This window comes from Schistocerca nitens, chromosome 10 (genome assembly GCF_023898315.1).
Source record: "Schistocerca nitens isolate TAMUIC-IGC-003100 chromosome 10, iqSchNite1.1, whole genome shotgun sequence".
Lineage (NCBI taxonomy): Eukaryota > Metazoa > Arthropoda > Insecta > Orthoptera > Acrididae > Schistocerca > Schistocerca nitens.
The window spans coordinates 65,600,536-65,621,935 of record NC_064623.1 but is presented as its reverse complement, the minus strand read 5'-3'; the positions used below and the strand labels follow the sequence as shown (position 1 = coordinate 65,621,935).

At 43.8% G+C, this 21,400-nt stretch overlaps 1 protein-coding gene across 1 annotated transcript in view; it reads right to left on the bottom strand.

The window, feature by feature from the left end:
* The window catches only part of LOC126210262 (trichohyalin-like), a 255,624-nt gene extending 234,839 nt beyond the window's left edge, over positions 1–20,785 (bottom strand). Inside the window, exon 1 of the mRNA XM_049939452.1 lies at positions 20,687–20,785. The gene's annotated coding sequence lies outside the window, so the exon portion shown is untranslated. The remainder of the gene's footprint in view (positions 1–20,686) is intronic.
* Positions 20,786–21,400: the final 615 nt, after the last annotated feature.

Sequence of the window (21,400 nt, the reverse complement as noted above, 5' to 3'; positions counted from 1 at the left end):
TGCACTGACTGAATAATGAGCTAGAGGGCATAACAATATTACTTGAAAGTCGAGCCAGCAAAGCTTCAGTCGATGATTTCGGAGTCATTCAAAATGGTTCAAATGGCTCTGAGCACTATGGGACTCAACTGCTGTGGTCATCAGTCCTCTAGAACGTAGAACTACTTAAATCTAACTAACCTAAAGACATCACACACATCTATGCCCGAGGCAGGATTCGAACCTGCGACCGTAGCAGCAGCGCGGCTGCGGACTGGAGCGCCTAGAACCGCACGGCCACACCGGCCGGCTCGGAGTCATTGTAAGGAGGATATCCAAAGACTGACATTACTTGCTTGGCTCTACTGCAGTGCCACAGGAACTAAAATAAGCTCGTTTTTAAATCTCAACGACTTTCGACTCGTATACCTAGAGTCTTTCAACAAACGTAAAGCGAAATACAATGGTACTCAAGTATCCGAATCAAAACTGGAAAAGCATCAGGCGCGATATCCATAACGAAGTGTTGTCAACGTACGTACAAGGAGCGTGGTTTAAGTTTGTAAATAACATCGTTTGTACGAATGACAGATCTTATCTGTAGGTTTAAGTAACACAAACGTATGTCAGAAATGTAATGCAGTTGACTCTATCGATCATCGTCTCATCTGCAACGGCAACAAGACTGTCTGGGATAATGTAGGTAAACAAATAGCTTTCATAATAAGGACTGATGGCAAGACATAACGATTAATACCATACTTTTGCAGAAAATTAATCGTTTCATCAACAGAAACATAACGTAATCTTGTGGGTGCTTGCAAATTTCGTTCATTATGTCATTAACAATAAAGGCGCCAGCAACAGCCTGGAATATAATCAATATTTACAAACACAATACTAAAAACATGCAGTAAAAATAACTATCAAAAACAGTTTGGGAACAAGCTACAGACGCTTTTAGAAAAGCAGGGAATCGGATAACGGATTGTAGTAAAAGAGAGATGCATGCCGAAGTAGGGGGTTGCTGCTGGGGGCGAAGTACGGTGGGGTCTTCGTAGCCGTGAAGAACCCTAAAAAAGTACTGCGTGCGATGCTGGAACAGGCTAGTTAACTTTGTGAGACATCAGAAGGAGGTACCTCCCAAAATGTTGGAAGATATTTATCTATTTCTTTATTTTATTTTCCCTTCATTACTAATTCTTTTCTAGATTAACAAGTATTTCGCTTGACTTCCAAATGGTCTTTCTCAGTAGTACTTTTGTTTATCGTTATTTATTTTACTGCAAAGAACTTCTCAGCTGCGCTGATCTGAAAGAGGCGCCCTGACTGAAAAATGCGAAGTAGGGAAGCCCGGTTTTCCGGCCATGGTGGCCGAGCGGTTCTATACGCTTCAGTCCAGAACCACGCGGCTGCTACGGTCGCAGGTTCGAATCCTGCCTCGGGCATGGATGTGTGTGATGACGTTAGGTTACTTAGGTTTAAGTAGTTCTCAGTCTAGGGGACTGATGACCTCAGCTGTTAAGTCCCATAGTGCTTAGAGGCATTTGAACCATTTGAAGCCCGGTTTCTTATAGAAGCGAAGAAATTTTTGTTTTAGAAGAGGAGAAACGTTCGTTGCAGAAGAAGCAGCTCATTGCTTTTAGAAGCAGGTATATGTTTATTACGAAGGAAGACAAATCCTTGTTCCAGAAGAGAAGAGGAGTCACCTATTTCTCTGGAGCTACTCTTTCGTTTCGAAACAGACATTTTATTTAAATATCTTGCGAACTGAAAAGGCACTGTCTTCACTTCAAACAAGAATTTTATTGTTTATTTTAGTGGAGAGAAGTACTACAGATCATGCGTTACCACATTGTCGAAAATAGCGCGAAGCAAACATAAAACATATCTAAAAAAAAAAAAGAAAAGAGCTGAAGAGGAAAAAAAATTTGGTGGAAACGGCTGGATACCTGGCTCTCTCCTAATTAAAAAAAATGGCTTAGTGGTAAGAGCATTTGACTCATAAGCAGAAGACGAGGGTTCGAATCCCGTTACGGCGTAAATTTTCAGTTTTCCCCATTGATTTCATTCAATACTCCCTTGCAGCTAATGTCTGTGATTCCTTTGTGTTTTAATAGTGCCCTATACCTATAATACCAACGGGTGGAGCGCGGTAAATTGTTGATTTGGGAATGAAGTAAACAAATAATGAACACTCAGAAACTTACATTTTTATTTTTCTCATATTGAACAATAATGGAAGTTTCTAACTACATGGTTTAAAGTAAACAGTACACCTGGGAAATGTCTACCTTCACAATCCACACACTGCCGTAATTGTTTTCTGAAATTCCCATGCACTCATTGAAGCATGTCTTCCGGTATTCTTGCAATTTTAGCCTCAATATTGTAATGTAGGCGTTCCAGGGCGTTGGGACGGTTGCCGCGCGGGGTAGCCGAGCGGTCTTGGGCGTCTTGTCACGGTCCGCACGACTTTCCCCGTCGGAGGTTCGAGTTCTCCCTCGGGCATGGCAGTGTGTGTTGTCCTTAATGTAAGATAGTTTAAGTTACATTAAGTAGTGTGTAAGCTTAGGGACCGATGACCTCAGCATCAGACGTTACATCTACATCTACATCCACACTCCGCAAGCCATCTGACGGTGTGTGGCGGAGGGTACCTTGAGTACCTCTATCGGTTCTCCCATCTATTCCAGTCTCGTATTGTTCGTGGAAAGAAGAATTGTCGGTATGCCTCTGTGTGGGCTCTAATCTCACTGATTTTATCCTCATGGTCTCTTCGCGAGATATACGTAGGAGGGAGCAATATACTGCTTGACTCCTCGGTGAAGGTATGTTCTCGAAACTTCAACAAAGGCCCGTAAAGAGCTACTGAGTGTCTCTCCTGCAGAGTCTTCCACTGGAGTTTATCTATCATCTCCGTAACGCTTTCGCGATTACTAAATGATCCTGTAACGAAGCGCGCTGCTCTCCGTTGGATCTTCTCTATCTCTTCCATCAACCCTATCTGGTACGGATCCCACACTGCTGAGCAGTATTCAAGCAGTGGGCGAAAAAGCGCACTGTAACCTACTTCCTTTGTTTTCGGATTGCATTTCCTTAGGATTCTTCCAATGAATCTCAGTCTGGCATCTGCTTAACCGACGATCAACTTTATATGATCATTCCATTTTAAATCACTCCTAATGCCTACTCCCAGATAATTTATGAAATTAACTGCTTCCACTTGCTGACCTGCTATATTGTAGCTAAATGGTAAGGGATCTATCTTTCTATGTATTCGCAGCACATTACACTTGTCTACATTGAGATTCAATTGCCATTCCCTGCACCATGCGTCAATTCGCTGCAGATCCTCCTGCATTTCAGTACAATTTTCCATTGTTACAACCTCTCGATTTATCACAGCATCATCCGCAAAAAGCCTCAGAGAAATTCCGATGTTATCCACAAGGTCATTTATGTATATTGTGAATAGCAACGGTCCTACGACACTCCCCTGCGGCACACCTGAAATCACTCTTACTTCGGAAGACTTCTCTCCATTGAGAATTACATGCTGCGTTCTGTTATCTAGGAACACTTCAATCCAATCACACAATTTGTCTGATAGTCCATATGCTCTTACTTTGTTCATTACACGACTGTGGGGAACTGTATCGAACGCCTTGCGGAAGTCAAGAAAAACGGCATCTACCTGGGAACCCGTGTGTATGGCCCTGGGTTTCACACGATCGTCTTTTTCGAAACCCATGCTGACTCCTACAGAGTAGATTACCACATATTTCCAAATTTTTTCTCTGGTGAATTTGCCTGGGGTTCCGCATATTCTGTTTGTTTATACACGCACTGAGGTGCAAATGTGCCTCATCAGAAAAAAAACAAATTTGTGTCACAGGGTATGGTTGCAAGCATTTCTTCAAAAGATGTTCTTAGTGTTACATTGTTCGAATGGCTCTGAGCACTATGGGACTTAACAGCTTTGGTCATCAGTCCCCCAGAACTTAGAACTACTTAAACCTAGCTAACCTAAGGACATCACACACATCCATGCCCGAGGCAGGATTCGAACCTGCGACCGTAGCAGTCGCGCGGTTCCGGACTGCGCGCCTAGAACCGCGAGACCACCGCGGCCGGCTACATTGTTCCGTACTGACAATTGCTGGTCCACGAACAGTTTACACGGGTGAAAATTCAGTTCATTATGAAGAATCAGGCGGAGAATGTGTGTGTGTGTGTGTGTGTGTGTGTGTGTGTGTGTGCGTGTGTGTGTGTGTGTGTGTTGAAAGGTCTCTGTTGGATTCCTTTCATGTTAATTTCTTAAATCTGTTGTCATTTACGGCATAAATTCCTCTTCTAAATTTACTGTGGCGTTTCTGACTGTCTGGGAGGAGACTGAGCAGTGGAACGTGTTATTTTTACACATAAACAAGAATGATCTGTCACACTAATACACTTTAAAGCACAGTTTATATGTAATTCTTATATGTAATTCATGTCACACAGTCTCATACGGAACCTACATCCGCTTTCTTTTATATACTGTATATGATAAGATACTGTCATCCCCCTTCCCTTCTGTGTGAGAGGATGAATGAGCAAATGTGTTTCTAGTTGCATGCTTGAGGGTAGCAGACAAGCCTGTCTGCTAGAGAACAGTAGGACCAATGTCGGAACAGGTAGCTACGCTTTCTAAAAGCAGAGAGGTTTCTATGCTTAGTATGGTCCTGTATGTCCCTTGTCATGTTGGTATAGGAAGCTGCCTCTCTGGTCACTTCCGTTTGTATCTGGGAAGCACGCTCGGTAGGAGCGCAGGTCAGTCGGTCCGGGGCGAGCGTCGGAAGTGGTAAGATCTCCGGCTAAGCGCGTGTCTGCTAAGTCCGCAGGACAATGGATTTCTTAAGTTCAGCCTAACTGAAAATTTAACCACCTTTATTTCAGGTTTATCTCTAAAATATCTAATGTTATCGTAAATTGCAACGCAGTGTAATTCGCGTGTGAAGTTTAGAATATCTTCCGGTAGTTGCTTTGTCACTACTTTGTGAGTAAAGTGGAACCACGTGTTGATCAGTAACTCTAACTAAGATCATCAATCTTAAATGCGAATGCTTGTGAGATTATAACGTCTCGTCTTGACAATATTTTTCAATATAGCAACTTTTCTTTATGTTCAACCCACGTGGGGTGTACTTTGCGAGACCAGTACCACGTACTTATATAACTGTTTGACCCATCAGGTTAATAGTAAGACGATAGTAACCAGTTCGAGGTTTTTCTTTTGTAAACTGCTTTTCGATCTAATTTATTTTAATCATCAAAATTATTGTGGAGTTACACTCTTTGTGTAAACCAAGTTGACCACGTGAAGCATGTGGTGTAATCATCAAAGTAGCCCTCAGCTATTCTTTTCGGGAAGATTTGACAAAGAGTTAGTATGAATTTAGTATACCAGTGTGTGGTAATTACATGACGGACAGGATTGTGCTACGAACGTAATTTCTTTGGGTGAAAATTGAATCGGTTGGTTGTGGTTAATTTGCTCTTGCATATGTTTCAACGTTCTTCGTGTGTTATTTTATGAATGCAGTGTTGTATGCAGTCTCCCAATCTTGGCTCCATATTTGATGTGTTCCGTAAGATTACAAACTCATATTTTCACAGTCCTAAATAAGGCACCAGCTTAGTTATGACTCACGTTTAATGTCCTGAAATTTTAATGATCAATGTTAAAATAAACTTCCAAATATAAACTGATTTATTTCGTTTTATTTTAATTCTCTTATATATATATATATATATATATATATATATATATATATATATATATATATACTCCTGGAAATGGAAAAAAGAACACATTGACACCGGTGTGTCAGACCCACCATACTTGCTCCGGAGACTGCGAGAGGGCTGTACAAGCAATGATCACACGCACGGCACAGCGGACACACCAGGAACCGCGGTGTTGGCCGTCGAATGGCGCTAGCTGCGCAGCATTTGTGCACCGCCGCCGTCAGTGTCAGCCAGTTTGCCGTGGCATACGGAGCTCCATCGCAGTCTTTAACACTGGTAGCATGCCGCGACAGCGTGGACGTGAACCGTATGTGCAGTTGACGGACTTTGAGCGAGGGCGTACAGTGGGCATGCGGGAGGCCGGGTGGACGTACCGCCGAATTGCTCGACACGTGGGGCGTGAGGTCTCCACAGTACATCGATGTTGTCGCCAGTGGTCGGCGGAAGGTGCACGTGCCCGTCGACCTGGGACCGGACCGCAGCGACGCACGGATGCACGCCAAGACCGTAGGATCCTACGCAGTGCCGTAGGGGACCGCACCGCCACTTCCCAGCAAATTAGGGACACTGTTGCTCCTGGGGTATCGGCGAGGACCATTCGCAACCGTCTCCATGAAGCTGGGCTACGGTCCCGCACACCGTTAGGCCGTCTTCCGCTCACGCCCCAACACCGTGAAGCCCGCCTCCAGTGGTGTCGCGACAGGCCTGAATGGAGGGACGAATGGAGACGTGTCGTCTTCAGCGATGAGAGTCGCTTCTGCCTTGGTGCCAATGATGGTCGTATGCGTCTTTGGCGCCGTGCAGGTGAGCGCCACAATCAGGACTGCATACGACCGAGGCACACAGGGCCAACACCCGGCATCATGGTGTGGGGAGCGATCTCCTACACTTGCCGTACACCACTGGTGATCGTCGAGGGGACACTGAATAGTGCACGGTACATCCAAACCGTCATCGAACCCATCGTTCTACCATTCCTAGACCGGCAAGGGAACTTGCTGTTCCAACAGGACAATGCACGTCCGCATGTATCCCGTGCCACCCAACGTGCTCTAGAAGGTGTAAGTAAACTACCCTGGCCAGCAAGATCTCCGGATCTGTCCCCCATTGAGCATGTTTGGGACTGGATGAAGCGTCGTCTCACGCGGTCTGCACGTCCGGCACGAACGTTGGTCCAACTGAGGCGCCAGGTGGAAATGGCATGGCAAGCCGTTCCACAGGACTACATCCAGCACCTCTACGATCGTCTCCATGGGAGAATAGCAGCCTGCATTGCTGCGAAAGGTGGATATACACTGTACTAGTGCCGACATTGTGCATGCTCTGTTGCCTGTGTCTATGTGCCTGTGATTCTGTCAGTGTGATCATGTGATGTATCTGACCCCAGGAATGTGTCAATAAAGTTTCCCCTTCCTGGGACAATGAATTCACGGTGTTCTTATTTCAATTTCCAGGAGTGTATTATCACCGGTTATCGTATGCCTATTAAAAGATTATAATTCATGTTAGTCTGGTTGGGAATTTGGTAAGCTAGACTGGATACCTGGTGAAACAGTTGCTCAGTAATGCAAGGTTAACTTCCCCAGACAGCTCACAGCTTTAACCTGCTTTTATTGTCTATCAGTACCGCTTTCATAGCAAATTAAAGTAACAACATTACAGTGTGTGTGTGAAATCCTATGGGAATGAGCTACTAAGGTTACCAGTCCCTAAGCTTACACACTACTTAACCTAAATTATGCTAAGGACAAACACACACACCCATGCCGGAGGGAGGACTCGAACCTCCGCCGGGACCAGCCGCACAGTCCATGACTGCTGCGCCTCAGACCGCTCGGCTAATCCTGCGCGGCAATCCGGTGAAGAGACCGTCTTGAAATGCCAAAGTGCGTGTTTCCGAGCTGCCTTCCGGAGGTTACAATACTGCTGCTCTCGCTCGGTCGACATTCTGTGACGTTCTAACGCTTCTCTCAGGTCCTCTTCGGACAGATGACACATCCTCCGTTGTTCTGAATGCATTTACCCAATTTAAAATTGATTGCCGCCCAGGAACATGTCCGCGTGGGGATACTGCAAATCGCAAACGAGGAGCACGCTGCACTGCAATGATCGAGTGGGAATTCAAGAAATACACTTCAACACAAAATGAGCGCTCCTCACGTGTCCACTGTATTATCGCAACTGAACAACAATTGAATACAAATCTCCCGCCAATCACTATAAACCACGCCCACTCCCCCCTCTAGTCGACCAACAGCGCCGCCACAACATGAATTCTAAAAAGGCAATTTACCGTGCTCCACCCTGTACCTAGGTGTAATGCTTTGTAGCGACGTCAAATGGATAGACCAATAGGCTCAGATAAAGCGGGTGGCACAGTTTTGTTCATCGGTAGAATACTAGGAAAATCAGTCTACGGAGGAGATTCCTCACAAAACACTCGTGCAACCAACCCCACAATATTGCTCAAATGTGTGGGACTCGTATGCAATAGCACTAATAGGGGTATTGAACATATACAGAGAAGGGTAGCATGAGCAGTCAAAAGTTTCGCTATATCCGATATGTTCATTCCAAGAAAGTCAGCAGCTGCATTCATATTTTAAAAAATTCTCATTTTTAGTTTCTATGCTTTCAGAGCAATACATTACGGTTTTATAATTTCAGTGATTCGCACTTAATATTTTAAGACGGTAATACAGTTCTAGCTACTTTATTTCCTCTTTCATAATTTACTCTATTATCCCTTTTATAGTTTTTTCACATCCATTGGTCTACGCTTTTAATATTATAACGGAAAACAGTTTTTCGATTTTTGATTTTTCTACAAATTTAGTGTAACGCCCTCCCTTGTTAAAGCCATAACATCCCTATTGCCAGCCTCCTCCTCACCTGTTCTTTTCTTCGTACATATCACGAAAATAACCGTAGGCATGAAATTACAGACTTCGAGCCCACACGGAGGCCTACCGACAATCGTTCTTCCAGCGACTGGAACTGAAAAATGGGGAAGTGACAGTGGTACAGAAATGTACCCTCTGCCACACATCGTAATGTGGCTTGCGGAGTATAGATGTTCTGTCAGAGATGGCAAAAGGACATAGAAGAGATGCTGAACGGAATGAACAGTGTCTTGAAAAGAGGTTGTGACCTGAACACCAAGAAAAGTAAAAGGGGACAATGGTATTTAGTGTAATTACATCAGGGATGCTGAGAGAATCAGATTATGAAATCAGACTCTTAGACTAGTAGAGGAATTTTGCTGTTTCGGAAGCAAAATATCTTATGACGGCCAATGGAGAGAACATATGGTGAGAGGTGGCATGAGCCCCCTCTCATATTTCTATCTGACGATTCTCCTCTCTAGTTGCATGCGGTGGAGGTTCCGTTGCTTTTCCTTCACACGCGGACTTCCCATGCAGCGTCTCTCGCTACCCGGGTGGTCCAGTGACAGGCGGGCTCTGTGGAACTGGAGAGCGTTAAGCCGACGTGTGTGAGGCTGTCGAGTGAATGCTTTGCAGACGCCGACATTGTCAAGAGACACGCCCGCTGGGGTGTGAAGTAGCGGCTGGGCTAGAGGTTCCGTTACTTCGGAGAAACTTTGCGAAAACACTTTCTGGCGGGCTACCAGCGAGGCGTGGGACTGACTTGTGTACCCACGCAGTTGTGGCGGGAAAATTCCCGCACTTTCTGCAAAATCAGCACAGAAATTGGCGCCAAGAATCTCCATTGGTGGAATGGTAGTGCTCCGGCAATGGAGTGGAATTTCCGCCGGTTTTCGAGTTGCTGATTGGAACGTAACCACGGCCACTGTCGTGGGGGCGGGAAGGTTGTGTGTTCGGCCTGTACGGGTGCTCTAAGGGAGTCGGCAGTCGCCTTTCGGTCGAGGACGTCGAAGCAACCAGCCCTCGCCTGCGGTGCGCCTGATCGTGTTCTGGGAGATAAGAAGACCGTTTGGTAATGTACGTCCGCAGCACCGGCAGATAGGGATTTTCCTAGGTGACAATCAGAGCTCAGCAGAGCGCGCCTGTTCATCCTTTTCTAACTTTGTTCTGTTTCGAGTAGCAGCAATTACTGGTGGGTTAGCTGTGTGTCTCTCTTGAGATCTGAGTGGAAAGGAATTGGCTCCACATACCACTACGTCTTAAACCTCACGATCTAAGTTAGGGACAACTTCACCTTTATAGTGTTTGTATGAATCTCCAATTTTAGCCAATTTGATGTTTTATAAATATTTCCTGTATCTCTTTTACTATTCTGTGTTTAATCTTAATAAATCATATTGTTATTTTGGACAGAACTTTCATTCTGTTAATCGATAGAGCAACCCTATCATTCCTCACTATGCTAATGAAACCTTGGTTTATTTAACTTATTTATAAAATTAAATTATTGCAGGTGCCAAACTCTCTTCTACTCCACTGGCAGGGTTGATTAGAGTCAGTTCGCGTATTTTTTTTTATCCTTGTGCAACAGCAACAGTCGGAGTTAGAATAGGGGGGGCTTAGAGCATGATTTACATATGTGGATTCTAGTAGAATTTAGTGATAAATACACTGCTAGCCCCGGCACCTCGCATAATATGGCGACCCTTAGCCTCGGATCTTTCCTGAGAATCACTGATTAACAAACAGTATTCTTAGTACGAACATTCAAATTTTTTTTCTCTAATTTTTTTATTGATTAATACCCAAGTTTTTTTGTGGTAGTTCCGCGTTTAGTTTTAAGTAGCGGCGCATGATTACAGTTTTTGTTTTCAGTGTATATATTTTTTTGTTCATTGTTTTTTGTGTTTCGTTGATGTGGTGTGCGTACCACATCGCACTTTGTCGGATTTGTGTGCGGTTTCTGTACCACATCAAATTGTGTTTGTGATTACAGCGTTGGAACAGCGTTGTTGAAATTTTTATGTCTATGTGTAAAAATACAGGGAGTAGATTATTTTTATTGTGTATTTTGGATAAATTTTGTTTCTCATGAATGATCACGAGAAGTAAGGCACGACTATTAGTGAGCGAAGCTAAAACAAAAGTGGATACTATAATGGATAAGGGGCAGTTTACTGACGGGGATAGGTTCGGAGATGAGATGGGCACATTTTTAGCAGGACAGGACGACAGGGTCATTGATGAGCACGGTGATTTGGACGCGATCTTAGAGCAACGTCGCGGCCATGATTATGATAGTGAATTGGAGGATGGAACAGAGACAGGCACACAGGTCGAGACGGTAGCAGAAGTTTATAGTCAAACGAACGAGTGCAGACAGAGGCCAGCTCGGTCACGTCAGAGCTCTAGCGCCCAGGTGTCCCGAGTTACATCGCCCATGTTTGAAGAGGATCAAGAAGATGACGTTAACCCAATACTAAGCTTCCTACGATCAATGAAAGAAGAAGCTGACGAACAACGTAAGAAGGAGAAGGAAGAAGATAAGAAACAACGCAAGAAGGAGAAAGAAGAAGCTGACGAACAGCGTAAGAAGGAGAAAGAAGAAGCTGACGAACAGCGTAAGAAGGACACGGAGGCAATAATTTCGCATATAAGGGAAATTCGTGGGGAATTATTAACAATAAAGAAAGAATGTGGAGAAGCAAAACAGATGTCACTGGTAGCACAAAAAGTAGCAGGCCTAGCCAAAACGGCAGCAATGGGGGCAATGAAAGTTGCAAAAGTAACTTCTCAACTCGCAGGTCGCTTGCGACGTGCGACACAAGCCCACTCAAAATCCCTAGCGTTCTTAAAAACCCAAGGTAATATTGCGGTTACGAACATCACGAAACAAATGAAAGAAGTAGAGAGTCGGATAGCAAAACTAGAGCGAAACGGGCACACGAGCACTGCGCGTTCGGATACCAATGATGGAGTACACAGAATTGTGTCTCCGAGGAAAAGCCCGCCGTGCTCCAGCCCAGTGACAGAGTGCGGAACTAACAATGCACACGCAGAAACACCTAGTAATAGTTCAAATAATGGTAGTCCACTTAGGAGAGGGAATTCGGAGTGCCACTTCCACTGTGATACAGAGGTAGCACATCACAGTTATCAGCAAGATAGATCAGGACACTCAACAGACGTGCAAGTATCGGAAACGAGTGACAACACCAGTGCGAGGATCGGACAGGATTTTGATCACAATCACTTCCTGTCGATACTAAAATTCCAAAAGTTCAGAGATAATGGAGGGTCGATGCATCCGAAGAGCTGGGTGACGCAGTTTACTAATTCATTACCGTCATCATGGCCAACCCACGCAAAATTAGAATTCATGTGTGGACACATCGAAGGCCAAGCCGCGGAAAAGATGCGGGGTGTGGCAGCGACGTGTCGGACCTATCAGGAATTTGTTGGTGCATTCCTGCGTACCTACTGGTCAAAGGAAACGCAAGACAGGATTAAAGAGGAAATAATATTTTGTCCTGTACTGGAAGTGTCCGGGCATAGAAGCGCAACCAAATTTTTTGATGATTTACTCAAGAAGAATCAGTTTTTAGATAGTCCATATAGCAACGGAGAAATCATTAAATTTTGCTTTTCCAAACTGCCAGTTAGGTATCAACAGACACTTGTCGGGAAGTGTGGATCTGACATAGATGCATTCAAGAGTCTACTGCGCGAACTCGAAGTAGTCTTCGATAAACAAGACGCAAAGGACAGGAAGAAGGCGCAAAATAACAAATACCACGGGCCAGCAAGGGAAGACGACAACAGATCGCATAATCGGACTGGTCAGTTAGGAAACCAGGGTTACGGAAATCAAGGTTACGCTATTCAAGGTTATGGAAACCAGAGACACGGAAACCAAAACGTCAGGGAACAGGGTCAATCTAGACAAGCAATCTGGGACAGGAGGAATGACGAACGGCAAAGCGACCGTAATTGGAGAGAGCGAAATCAAGGACAACAGGAGAACCGGGAGATAGAAATTAGACCTCCAAATCCTAATGCACGTCAGAGGAGGGGGAGTCTAAGAAGGGATTGACGCTAGTCCATAGGACTCCACCACTTCTCTCACACAAAGAAGTTCGTGGAATAATAGTAGTTTAAGTGGTGTACATATTAGAATAGGCAAATGTATGAACCTTTCTTCGGGGAACAATAATCGTTACATTAATAGATTAAGATTGCTAAAGTATTAACACGCTGCGTTGTCTTGCATAAGAATTTACTGCTGCTATCCTCCTTTTTGTCTATGTTCGGGATCTCCTCTGTCGTTGCGATAAGAGGGACTACCTTTTCATGAGCAATGTTTTTGTCCTTTCCTATCTGGTGCCCATGTTAAGGGATAAAGATGAGTGACGAGACGTCGCACAAACGGGCGCATACAAGAACGTGCTCTTAGAAGCGTTCTGAGAAGTCGTGATACGCTCAATAGCGGCCACAACCAGTTCGTGAAACGTTCATACCAATGCTTGCAGGCACGCGTCAGTGCACGGCAAGATTGTGGTATATTGCGTGATTTCGAGGATGAATATGGGCAGTATAGTTTTTTGCAGAGCTGCGCCAGCATCGTTGTCTTGCAAGTCGGGGTGATCCTGTGAGCGTTTGACTCCAATGGTGCCCTAGACGAGAGAAATGCGAGCATAAAGCCTCCCATGCCAATGTGCTGGTTGGGGATTTAGCGTGCTGCTCGTGACTGTCACAGATGAACAACCAGGGACTTATACTTGGATATTCGTGACATACTGTGTAGCTGGCGTGTGTTGGGCGACTGAATCCTCAACAGGAACCACCCCTGGCTTGGTCATATTACATTGCTTCTGGAAAGGTGTGCTTTGATCGCGAAGACTGCATAACATAGAAAAAGAAGTTGCAACTATAAATTTATTGTCTTGTATAGCCATGGCTAACCCAGTCTCTGGAGTTTCAGTGAGGCGTAATGAAAACTCGGAGGTCATGTCGTACGGCGCGCACATCACTGTCGTCAATAGCGGCGAGCAGCGAGACATCTCAACGTAACAGGAATTATGTAAGAGTTTTGTATAAGGTAAACAAAAAAAATAATAAATAAATAAATAAAATAAATAAATAAATAAATAAAAGGGAAAGTACGATATACTAGGATAAGTTAAACTGTAGGATTTAACAATAACTAGATTATTATTGTGGGGGCTTTCTACCACAAGTGTGGCGCGCGCCTGTTGAGATGCTATTTTTCAGGTCACCAAACCACAGACCCGAGATGGAGGGACGACGGGCGAGCGAAAGTAGCATAGTTGCATGTTCCTTATAGCACAGTAAAACTTAGACCTGCATAACAACATAATTGAATTAAAGGACATAGAATGTAGATCGTTGGCTAATGGTAGTTAATTCTTGAGCATGTCTACTGTCGATCTATATAATTAATAGTAACATTAGTGCGGGCCCGCACATTTAGTTGTTCATCCATTACAAAGCATCAGTTATCACACACCATGTACATACTGAGATCGGTCTCTACACATATATCAAAATAAATTATTTCCATGTCTAGATTAGATGTTATAATGATTGCCATAGATTAATAACTATAAAAGTAAAATAAGAGTGTCTGAAATGACAGACCATCAATGTTTCATTATGTAAATTTATTATAACATAGAAGGTCATGGGAAAAAGTTAGGCATAAGATTTTTGTAAGAATTGTGCAGATGACGAGGATCGTGGCAATGCGGAGGCCGGCCGGAGCGGGAACAAGAGGTCTACGGCTACCTGCAAGAAAAGAGCGTCAGCACCCCAACTGACGTGAAGAGCGAGCGCATCCGGTCCACAGGCTGACAGTCACCCGGCCGCCTACCTGAGGGATTACGCGGGACCCTCGCCAGGCCACAAGCGAAAGTGAGGCTGGCCGTTGACACTGACGCGCGACCCACACGCGACAGCCTGCTAGCTCTCCGGACGCGGCAGCCGTTTGGAGGGATTCCCTGCGGCAGACCACGTTGTCGTGAGTACACGAAGAAGATCACATATCGTGTCAGAACCTGCGCCTCATGTGCCTCAGGACAGAAAGGGACGCTATATACTCACCTGTTTGGGTTTTTACAACTCACTAGCATTGGCCGATCTGCATACACAAAGCAGTATCGTGCCGCACTAACAAATGTATGGTCTCATTACTTACTTCTCCTCTCTATTAGAGAGCAGTTTTAACAATAGTCGCTCCTAGTTCGATCCTGTATGGATGACCTCACACACTTGTGGAGTCACTCCACGTGCCATCATCCCTCGTCGAACTGCAATATTGGGAAACGTAAAGTACTGTCCAGCGAGAGAAGAGACCTAGACTAGTGATGTATCCCAACAAGTAGATCTCAGAGACAATTAATCGACGTGAGGAGAGCCTATCACTGTGTCTTCCTACCGTACTGCCGTGATCATATGCGTGGGTCTGACTACAATCTCAACAGCGTACTGCAGACACTCCAGAACTCCCTATTGCTGTTGCCACAACGTAGCAACTACACCTGACGTTTAGCCTTATGTGATGTCAGTACTGTGGAATTAGTGAAGTGCCACGGATATTTCTAACAATGTGATTTAGTGCCTCATTCTCAGCACAGTCGTGAACTTTGTGCAATGTGCACGCACAATTTGATGCCCATGAACCTTGTTTCTTTTCTTAAATTTCTTTCTCTTATGTTGTTTTTGTAATGTATGTTATACCTTGTATGCGTTTGTGTTTTACACTGTAATTCTTATTACAGATTACTGTATTGTTCTCCACACCATGTTTTTTTTTGTATTTTGTGTTTATTGTTGTGTGTATGCAAACAGTGTGCCTGAAGTCCCCATAAACTGAAGCAGATACCACCACTGTCATTGTGAATGGACCATCAGTTCAGGGAACATTTTGTAAAGGTTATTCTTGCTGCAGGGAGACAGAATGAATCGGAGGTTGTAACTAGATTCTGAAAGCTCACAAAGAGATTGTTAACTTATATAGTATCATGTGTGAGTGAGTTCAGGTTAGTTTAATGATTAAAATTGTTGTAACATCTTGGGCATTTAATTGCGGAGCACTCCAACTCTGATTGTAAAGAATAAACTGCTCCATATTTGGCTCAGATGCCCGGGCCATGTTTAGAGCGTGAATGTCTGCGTGAATCGGTGTTTGGAAGGGGCTCCCTGGGTATGGATGTGTGATGTGAGTGTTAGTGTTCCATATTAAGAAGGTGAAGTTGGCTACATCATAAATAATCCTCCCTCTATGAGCTGCATTTTTCAGTTGCAGTGATTTTCTTTATAGAGTGCGGCATGTGGAGTCACTTTGTAAGATTGTTCTTGGGCGATTGACTCACTACCTTGCTCCTAAGTGAGCCAACCGCTCACCAATTACAATCTAAAATGGCGTAGGGGCAATGAGAGGTGGCATGAGCCCCCTCTCATATTTCTATCTGACGATTCTCCTCTCTAGTTGCATGCGGTGGAGGTTCCGTTGCTTTTCCTTCACACGCGGACTTCCCATGCAGCGTCTCTCGCTACCCGGGTGGTCCAGTGACAGGCGGGCTCTGTGGAACTGGAGAGCGTTAAGCCGACGTGTGTGAGGCTGTCGAGTGAATGCTTTGCAGACGCCGACATTGTCAAGAGACACGCCCGCTGGGGTGTGAAGTAGCGGCTGGGCTAGAGGTTCCGTTACTTCGGAGAAACTTTGCGAAAACACTTTCTGGCGGGCTACCAGCGAGGCGTGGGACTGACTTGTGTACCCACGCAGTTGTGGCGGGAAAATTCCCGCACTTTCTGCAAAATCAGCACAGAAATTGGCGCCAAGAATCTCCATTGGTGGAATGGTAGTGCTCCGGCAATGGAGTGGAATTTCCGCCGGTTTTCGAGTTGCTGATTGGAACGTAACCACGGCCACTGTCGTGGGGGCGGGAAGGTTGTGTGTTCGGCCTGTACGGGTGCTCTAAGGGAGTCGGCAGTCGCCTTTCGGTCGAGGACGTCGAAGCAACCAGCCCTCGCCTGCGGTACGCCTGATCGTGTTCTGGGAGATAAGAAGACCGTTTGGTAATGTACGTCCGCAGCACCGGCAGATAGGGATTTTCCTAGGTGACAATCAGAGCTCAGCTGAGCGCGCCTGTTCATCCTTTTCTAACTTTGTTCTGTTTCGAGTAGCAGCAATTACTGGTGGGTTAGCTGTGTGTCTCTCTTGAGATCTGAGTGGAAAGGAATTGGCTCCACATACCACTACGTCTTAAACCTCACGATCTAAGTTAGGGACAACTTCACCTTTATAGTGTTTGTATGAATCTCCTATTTTAGCCAATTTGATGTTTTATAAATATTTCCTGTATCTCTTTTACTATTCTGTGTTTAATCTTAATAAATCATATTGTTATTTTGGACAGAACTTTCATTCTGTTAATCGATAGAGCAACCCTATCATTCCTCACTATGCTAATGAAACCTTGGTTTATTTAACTTATTTATAAAATTAAATTATTGCAGGTGCCAAACTCTCTTCTACTCCACTGGCAGGGTTGATTAGAGTCAGTTCGCGTATTTTTTTTTTATCCTTGTGCAACAGCAACAGTCGGAGTTAGAATAGGGGGGGCTTAGAGCATGATTTACATATGTGGATTCTAGTAGAATTTAGTGATAAATACACTGCTAGCCCCGGGACCTCGCAATGGAAGAAAAGCATTCTGAAAAAGGGGAAATTTGTTTGTCTCTAATGTAAATTTAAATGTTGGGAAGTCTTTCTTGAAGGTATTTGTCTTGAGTGTAATCTTGTACAGAGTGAAACGGGGACGATAAACTGATCAGACAAGAAGAGGAAGGCCGAATAATTAATGAGAAGGTCCTGAATCAAATTGAGGAAAATAGAAATTCATGACACAATTTGACTAAAGGAAGGGGCTGGTTGATGCGACAGGTAAGGAAGTTATGGAAGTGAGGGGGAGATTGTAAGGGAAGATGTTTTATAACACACTAGCACACGGCGGTTCAAACTCGCCTTCGGGTATCCTGATTTAGGTACTCCTTTAAAGCCATAACATCCCTATTGCCACCCGCCTCCTCACCTGTTCTTTTCTTCTTTAACCAATCTGAAAGTCTCTCGCTCTATTTTATAGTTTTATTCATTTGTACTGATGTAGTTTATACTGCCATTTTTCAACACTATTAACATTTAATGAGAATTAGTACATAATTATAATTTTTATAATTTCAGCAAGATCCGTTTTTTAAGCTAATGAAATCCGTACCGCTCTCCCTCCTGCTTCCTTCACCTCTCCCAATTGCTCTCTATCTGTTTTTTTTTCTAGAGACCTATTTAAAACATTGACCGCAGTTGCAGGACACAGTATTCTGATGTGAGTCTCTGAACAAAGAACAAGTTTGCTGACACAACTACTTATGTAAATTCTACATTCATGCACAATCCTTTTCAAGTTATTGTACAATATTAGACGGTACATATTTAGTTTTACTTTGTTTCATATCTGAAGATGATCCAGAGTGATCGAAACGTCACGTAATTAAGAATGTGCAACTTGAGACTGAAGAATGAATATGAATTTTTTAAAGGCATGGGTTGGTTTCACCCACGGTACAGTGCCACAGAGATGTTGAAGAAACTGTGCTGGCAGACTCTTGAAGATAGACGGGAACTATCCCCAGAAAGCCTACTTGTAACGTTCCAGGAATCGGTTCTAAGTGATGACTGCAGGAATATACAACAACCCGATACGTATCTCTCCAGTACTGATCGTGAGGTCAAAATTTGATTTATTACAGCACGCAGAGAGGCATTGAAACAATCATTTTTCAACTGCATTTTGTAAAAGGTAGAAAGCGAATGGAATATTAGGCTTCAAGAGAAAGGAATCCAAGAAATCAGATTAGGATATGAAAACAAGAACGTCGAATTCAACCGTCTAGCCTTTGCCGATCATTTAGCAATGTTCTCCGAATGTATCAATACAACAACGGAGCAAATCAATTTGTTAAGAGTGACAGCGGAAAAGGCTCGACTAAACATTTATTCCGGAGAGACACAACTCATAACGAACAGTAAAAATGGTGGAAAATTCTTAATACCAGATGCAGCAGAATCAATACGGTGAACAAACGTAAGCGAAAAATACAGCGAAACTGTCTAGATGAAGAAGAAAATAAAAACAGCACCAGAAAAAAGGAAGTGACTTATCAATTAAGTAAGTACGTTTTCAATAAAGAATCGCTCTTAGAAGAACAACGATCCACCACTGTAATACGGTCATAAATCCGTAGTGCCTTCATGCAGCGGAACGTTAAATCCTCAACAAAAAAGGAGAAACTGGACAGTTGGAGAAAAATGAAAGGGAATGTACTACGGCAAAAAACTCGGTCCAGGAAAATTTGGGAGAAAGCGAATGAAAAGAAGTAATGAACAACTGTACACTCAAACTGAAAAAAAGAAATCTGATGCTCTCAAGAAAAGGACACTTTCATATTATGGTCACTTGGTTAGAATGAACCCAGAAAAACGGACTAAAATATTAAGAGTCAAAGAAATTACAGACATTAGATGCAAGTGGGTATCAACGGGGAAAAGTTGGAAATTTGTATCAGACTCGGATTCGAACCCGTACTTTTTTCCTTACTACGCAGTTACTCTGATAACTAAGCCACCCGGACAGAGCAGTCAGCGCAACTACACGGAGTACCCTACAATAAGAAATCAATATCCATACAAACGAAGATTAAAGATTATAATTCAGTTATTAGGACACAAGCAACGTATGGATCTGAGTGCCTAACATTGAATAAGAAAGGTGAACGAGAAAAGAGAGAGAGAAAAATACTAAGAAAAATTCTAGGCCTGAGAAACACAAGGAAAATAGGTGGATTAAAAGGAGAAATGAAGATCTATACAAAAATACATAAAAGATCACAGATACAATGAGGAAGAGACAGCTAAAATATTATGGACATTTAAAAAGAATGGAAAAAACACCGATTACAAAGAAATTTTTTAGTTACGTTACTAAGCTGAAAAAAGCTGTAGGATCGATAGAAGCTGTAAAGAAAGACGCCAACAAAATAGGTGCTACAGAAGAAATAATACGTGACAGGAATCACTTTAGGCTACTTATAGAAAACGCAAACTATGAAGAAGATGAGCCAAAACCTATATATATATATATATATATATATATATATATATATATATATATATGTGTGTGTGTGTGTGTGTGTGTGTGTGTGTGTGTGTGTGCCTGGTTGTTCTTGTTTTTTCGGACATTCATAGTGGCTGCTGGATCAAAATTGTGCCTATTGTTTCCGACATGTCCGAAAGAACAGACCCCACATGTATATGACAAAAAATATTTTACCATTTCAACAAAAGTCCCTAAACGAAGACATCTTGGTTTAGGGAGGTGAAAACAGATTTAGCATAAATGAACGTTACAAAAGCAGAAATTCTAGACAGACCAGCTTTCCGAAACAAAGTCTAAGTATTTCGCGGGTGTTCAGGAGAACGTCCGGAACAGTATGCATCATAGGACGGGCAAATGAAGGAAGAAGAGAACACAGTGAGAAATTGAAGCAGTTCTAGAAAGACGGAAAAATCAAGAAGGAAGACAAAATTATGAGGAAGTTATTTCGTGTGGTCCATATATGGCGGAAATCGAAGAAAGAAGAAGAAGAGGTAGAAGATACAATGGTAAGTACTCTCTGCAGAAGACTTCGCAGTGGTTTGGAGAGTGTACGTGTAGGTGTAGATGTTAATCAACACCCTGGATAATTCACTTCGTGGCTTGGATAGGATGGGGCTCGATTTATGTATGATCTACAGCCTTAAGTACACACTCCAGACACGCCCACTCAAGCCCACGGCCTGCTGCGTAGTTCACAGCATCTCCACGGAGATGACTGCCCGGTGGATACACATAAACCTAAAACACAGTGTTTGTTCCACATAGTAAGATTACGAGAGGCAACAAGCAGCTCACCTGGTGAAAATAATTCGCTGTGGTGTCAACAGGCCGGCTCAGAGCGTGGCATCGCCTCGATGGACACAAAGACCATTACACTACACTGGCTTCACGCTAGTCGACTGCCGACAGATAAGACCAACAGAATCGGGCACAGGTTATCTGTATCTTGTTCTGCCGATAAGACAACTTATCCGCGGCGGATTACGGTACAAACATGCTGTCACGTTTATGGCCCGCGGCTAACCGTGATGCGAGGCGACAATCTGACGCTACACAGGTTCGCAGTCCCTATCGTACAGGTCACTGGTCTCACCTCCGAAAGCCGAAATTGACTCCCAGCTACATAAGGAAATGACCATCGTGATAAGACAACAGGAATCAGATCTCGTAGGGAAAGATTTAACTACTCATTCTCCTCTAGTTCTCTTCGAGAGCGGCACCGTTGATGTGTATGTGTGAATTCCTAAGGGACGAAACTCCTGAGGTCATCAGTCCCCAGACTTACACACTATTTTAACTTATGCTAAGAACAACACACACACCCACGCCCGAGGGAGGACTCGAACCTCCGGCGAGATGGGCTGCGCAATCCGTGACATGGCGTCTCAAACCGCGCGGCTACCACCATAGGTAAATACTCTGAGAGCGGTTCCATGAATCATCTCTTACACGTGTTAGTATGTCTGGTGTCGAAATAGTTGTGTTTCCGCTATTAATTATTTTCTAAGC